Source organism: Nicotiana attenuata, unplaced genomic scaffold (assembly GCF_001879085.1).
Source record: "Nicotiana attenuata strain UT unplaced genomic scaffold, NIATTr2, whole genome shotgun sequence".
Classification (NCBI taxonomy): domain Eukaryota; kingdom Viridiplantae; phylum Streptophyta; class Magnoliopsida; order Solanales; family Solanaceae; genus Nicotiana; species Nicotiana attenuata.
The window spans coordinates 1-5,998 of record NW_017688082.1 but is presented as its reverse complement, the minus strand read 5'-3'; the positions used below and the strand labels follow the sequence as shown (position 1 = coordinate 5,998).

Here is a 5,998-nt window from a genome sequence, read left to right as displayed (position 1 = left end):
ACAATTGGAACGTATCTTTACTCAAACGATACTACTACCAAGGTATGACCTTATCCTTTTGTCCATTTGAGATTAAAACTAACTCAGTGCAGGTTTTAGATCGAAGCTATCAAAGACACCTTTTCACACGAAGCCTTAGGTTTTAAAGCATGCGTTGCACTCTTTTCCTTTAGACCGGATTTTGTCCCAAATGGGTTTTACAGGCAAAGTTTTTAACGAGGCAACAACTATATGCTTCCTAAGGAAAACATAAACAGTATCCAAGGCATTTTTTCAATCAACCTCGAATACTGGGGGGCATCACCCTCGGAGATCATATTTTTAAGGAAAATACTTCACGCCCAAGAGGGCGTCGATAGGAAAACTTTGTAATGGGCCAAACGGTCTGATGAACCATGTCTATATAGAATTACTTCCAAGAAACAATTTAGTAAGGTCTCTTTTTGCAGAAAGAGATGCAGATGCTGAAAACGGAATGCGGCTATGAAACAGAGCCATGTTTTTTACAGTTTGCCAGATGAAAGGAGGGAGCTTCTGTTATCCAATTTAATTTAATGAACTGAAACTGAATAAACTAAGCGCTTGGGGTGTGGACTGTGGAGTAATAAATATGGGGAAGGAGATTGAGTTCGTGTGGCGTGTGCAGACTGTTCGGTGAAAGGTAAGTCGGTAACAGAAGGAATATCTTGGTATTTTAATTTACAGTTAAATTTAGGAGGGCCCAGATTCTTAAATTAGGGTTTCTGACCTATCTAAATAACTAATTTATTTTAACTTATTAATAAGTGAAAGTTCTACTCTTATGTTTCGTCGTCCAAGGGCAAAATGGTAACTAACATCCTGATTAGCTTTCCACGTGTTAGTAGTAGACAGACCCACTGTGAAACTTTGGCTTCTTCTTGGAAGTAACTTTGGGTCATCTTCTTTTCATTTCTCACTTTCTCTGTCCTCTTCCACTTCCGGCTTCTCTTTTCTGGTGATTTTCTTCTTTTCTCTACTGTTATTTTTTCTCATTTTGTTTTGCAATCTGTACGTTTCTCTGCTTAATCTTTCTGCTTTTCTTCTTTTTATTTTCTCTTCCTTTTCGCTTAGTTTTCAAAGAAATCCCAAATATGTTATTTATTTGTTTCTCCTATTTTCGGCCTTAGCTTTTGAGTTCGTGTCAAAGTTTTCCTTCTTGATTCCAGTTTGTCCGGTGTCTTCTATGATTTTTTATTTCTAGTGATTTTTATTCCGATTTTTTCTTTCTCAATTTGGTTGAGTATCTAAAGGTTTGTGCATGCATATCAAATTGTCAATTATTGCTATGTTTTTGGAGGATGAATAGGTTTTGAAATGCCTATTAAGGATGAAATTGGTAGACATGGATAAGATCATTCTCTGCTTCATAGAGGAGGGGGTTCCCAGCTAACAAGGAAGCGGGAAGAAAAATGCAAAATCTATTTAGCAAATAAAGAAACCAGAAGACTTACATCGTCGGGTACCCTCTGTTCTCTTTGACCTATGGTTCCTTCCTACGGTTCTGGCACAATTTCCTCAAGGTTGTCAAAATATAAATAATTAAGTACATCGAAAAGTCAAGGGGAGTCAACGTGTAGTAAATATACACAAACTAAAAAAAATTATCTAACAAAACAGTATAATTTTCCGGTGAAGGGGTGTCGCTTGACACCCCTGGCTTCAATGTGGCTCCGCCACTGCTTGTGGTACATTGCAGAATTGTTAAAGCAACAAAATATTTGTTCAAGGATGCTAGCAGAAATGCTCCTTGAAAATGAACCCTGAAGATCAATTCTATTCTTTTCAGGTGGTTTTGTTAGAACTACATGTATGTATGTCATATTATCTTTGTCCATGTTGATGTACTTATTTGTTCATAAAATTTAGGTTGTCTGTCCTTGATGTTTTATTATGCACTTAATATTAGGAGTGACTTAATGCTGAAGTGGTCGCGCAACCCAAACATCGTGTTAAGTATTGGAAACAAGCTACAGACTTTCGCTTAATTCTCAAGTTTACATATCGCAATGTGTCTCTTCTTAGCTGCTCCGTGCATTCTGAACATTAATGGTAACTCATGTTCTCTCCTAAATGAGCTAAAACAACAGAAATCGGCAGAATCACTTCTTTGGTGATTGGATCTATGAAGATATATGGATAAATAAGCTGTAGAGCAACTGAAAACATATAATACTAATGATTCTACAAATGAGATTCAAGTGTGTAAGAGAAACAAAGGACCAACCTAAACTTTCTAAATGGTCCAAGAAGATCAAGTTTATACGATGTCCCATCTCTTCAAGATACATAATGTTGGAATATGATTTGGGTGGTAAAAACTGATTTGAGATTAATCTATATCAGGTGGGATCTGCAGGGGCTTTGGATGCCGTTAAAATGTTTCATTATAAGCTATTCTAGATCTTAAATCTCTTTCTATTATAGTTTTCTTAATTATGCCGAGATTTCATGATATTTTGATACAAGAATATGTGCTTGATATATATGTTTAGGCATTTATGCTCATATGACAACCCTTTGGCCTGTTCATGGAAGTACATATATAGATCTTAGACTCAAGTCAATTCTTGAATATTTAAGATCTTTATGTACCATACAATAGACAAGAGGGGTTGCTGTGATGGTAAGCAACCTCCACTTCCAACCAAGAGTTTGTGAGTTCGAGTCTCCCCAAGAGCAAGGTGGGAATTTCTTGGAGGGAAGGATGCCGGGGGTCTATTTGGAAACAGCCTCTCTACCCCAGGGTAGGGGTAAGGTCTGCGTACACACTACCCTCCCCAGACCCCACTAAGTGGGATTATACTGGGTTGTTGTTGTTGTTGTTGTTGTTCATGTACCATACAATCTGTGTAATAGGTACATGAAAGCAATAGAGTAGTAGAGTGTTTTTACGTCCTCTTTTGCATATGTTGTACTAGCCTACTATTTATACGATTGTCTTTTTTCATTTCTATGGAAGGAGCACTATTCTATTGGCATTGGAATACTTGGACAAAAACGAAAAATCACAATACATAATACGCTGGGCCCGTGCATAGCACGGGCAACCCTATCTAGTAACTGTATAATAAACAAAGGTTTGTGTGTACGATGAAAGGTTTTATCGTAAATGTAATCCACTTTAGGGGTAAATTGGTATTCCCTCTTAGTTCATTATCGCAAAACACGTGTACTTTGTGTTTTATGTTTGAAGTTACCACGGAACTAACCCTTGTTCTTCTCACTGTTCATATCTACCAGCAAGCTCTATATTCTTATCTTTCTCCCACTCCTCAAAATTTCTTTTTGTATCATCCATTTACGGTTTCTAATTTTCTAGCTTTTATTTCATTCGTTACTTCTGGTAAGTTTCCCCCCGTTTTCCTTTCTTGCAGTGATTTCTGACCATCACTTCGGAAGTCCTTTGAAATATTGTTTCTTCAATTTTAGTTTTAATTTCTAGCTAGATCTTTTACATACATGTCAGTAACTCTATCTGATCTGCACATGCATGTTTGAGATTGTACCTGGTGCATATAATTTTATATTATTTTGGCTTAATCATCATTGATATATGTTCGTCTTTTGGCACTAATTACTAACTGTAAATCGAAATGTCGATGCAAAAATCTATTGTATTTTGCTTTTTGTTGGAAGATCGGGTCTGTGCTACAGTAACAAAAATTTAATTGGTGATAATATCGGTTTATTTGTAAATGTACTTTCATTGTGTTCTATATGTGTAAATCTTAATATATTTTATAGTTGGTAATATTTTCCATCTCAATTTTTTTTTATTTTTTTACTCTTCTTTTACTTTATTCTTTCGGTTATTTTTCAATTTTTACTCAAGATGGTGAGATTTTAAACTCTGAAAACTAATGAACTCAAGGTGTTCAGCGATATGCCTGAAACGACACAAAACTATTTGGTAAGAATTTCTTTTGATCTCCTTTATATTATCGAGTAAAATAGGACTAACTTCAACTATGCAAAATTTTATATTTCTTTGAATTGGGGAAATTTTTCATATAAGTTATACAAATATAGAAGGCTAAAAGGCAATAGTAGCTTTTTGCATTTTACTTGTTATTTCAGTTAGATGTGTCGCTATTGGTAATTGGCCATGGTAGTAAAGTTGAGATGGTCAAAAAGCTATCACTGATGATTCTTTTTTCGTCTACCTAATTTTTTATTGGCCAGGTATAGGTGTACAAGTAGTAATGTGAAAATAAATTCTACTATTCAAAAGACTTCTCTATGCAAGTAAGGTTACAGAAAGATAAAACTAAATCGCTGAACTTCTAGCTTCAGGCGATGATGAATATTTTGAAGCTCTGGCAATGATGTTGATGTCGGTGAGAAACAGAATGAAAAAATGCCGGTGAAATATCAATATGTTGTATTTAAACCTTTCAATAGTGAGATCTTGGATGCAGTATTTACCATAATTCACAAGGTAAGAAATTTTTGTTGTATTTAAGATATGTACAATATTATTTTTTATTTTTCACTATCTATAGATATTTCATTCCTGTGTTTGCTACTGGTGGATTATGTTATTTTCTACTTATGCATGTCTACTTCTGAATATTTTGTGTCAATTTGGTAGCAAGAACTGGCACTAAAAGGAACTCAATGAAAATAAAGATAGGCTATATGAACGAAATCCTCAAAGGTCAGTAATGCATGCATTTATGTTCTGTCAATAATTTCGGTTGCCTTTATATTGCTTATTTTTTCAACATTGGTGGTAAAATAGCTCAAAAAATGCAAGGTACGAGACTGTGGTTCAATAATAAGGACCTGAGTGTTAACCTGAAATCTGGGAAATAATCAATATTCTTTTACCGCAATGAGACATTGTTGCTTCTTTCAAGGCATACCCCCATGTTGTGTTCTTATTTTCTAAGAAAGATTCAGTTAGTGTTGTCTGCAATGTTGTTGGCGCGGACTTAGATCAGTAGATCATGTTTTAAAAAGAATATGTATATGATGTTATTTAGATTGGTTTTTGGCTTTACAGGGTTGAAGCTTATGGAAAAAGAGCTTGAAACCTCAGTAGCTTTTGGCCGAGTTTGAAGCGATTCACCAAGATGAAAAAAAGTTCAACGATCATGCATTTGAAGAATTCCTGAAATTTACTTGGGTAACTTTGCTAAATGTCACAGTTATGAGGTTAGACTTTTTTGCCACACATTTTGATTGGTTAAGGTGTATTATTAGATNAGAAGCAGAGCTTGTTCGGATGGCCGCGCAGAAGCAAAGGATCGAAAGGTACTACAATAGAAGGACCAACCTTTGATATTTCAAAATCGGGGACTTAGTTCTATGAAAATTCACCCTCAATACTCGAGACCTAAATGAAGCTAAACTGGGCCCGAATTGGGAAGGACCGTACCGAGTCCTCGGAGTTGTTGGTAAATGATCTTACAAACTTAGCACGATGAAAGGTGAACAACTGCCAAACAATTGGAACGTATCTTTACTCAAACGATACTACTACCAAGGTATGACCTTATCCTTTTGTCCATTTGAGATTAAAACTAACTCAGTGCAGGTTTTAGATCGAAGCTATCAAAGACACCCTTTTCACACGAAGCCTTAGGTTTTAAAGCATGCGTTGCACTCTTTTTCCTTTAGACCGGATTTTGTCCCAAATGGGTTTTACAGGCAAAGTTTTTAACGAGGCAACAACTATATGCTTCCTAAGGAAAACATAAACAGTATCCAAGGCATTTTTTCAATCAACCTCGAATACTGGGGGGCATCACCCTCGGAGATCATATTTTTAAGTATTTACAATAGGGGATTAGAATATACAAACGGGGATGAATATATACAAAATTGTAACTTAGCTTTATATACAAACCAAAATAGAAAATAAAAAGTACTGAATGTAAAGTTATTTATGTACCAAATAGAAAATCAACCAAAAGGAATAAAAACTGAGTCAAATATGTACAGTCATCCAGATAGTCATCAAAAAAATCGGAAG

The 5,998-nt window shown here is 35.4% G+C and overlaps 1 long non-coding RNA gene across 5 annotated transcripts; it reads left to right on the top strand.

The window, feature by feature from the left end:
- Window positions 1–915: 915 nt before the first annotated feature.
- Window positions 916–5,213, top strand: LOC109222311. Of its 5 annotated transcripts, none has more exons than XR_002067400.1 (5): window positions 916–976; window positions 1,328–1,480; window positions 3,854–4,459; window positions 4,613–4,678; window positions 5,027–5,213. It is a non-coding gene; the product is annotated as an uncharacterized LOC109222311 (long non-coding RNA). The 5 variants fall into 5 exon arrangements; XR_002067401.1 differs by lacking the exon at window positions 916–976 and having other exon boundaries at window positions 983–1,480; window positions 3,854–3,931; window positions 4,204–4,459; XR_002067402.1 differs by lacking the exon at window positions 916–976 and having other exon boundaries at window positions 983–1,480; window positions 4,204–4,459.
- The last annotated feature ends 785 nt before the right edge of the window (window positions 5,214–5,998 follow it).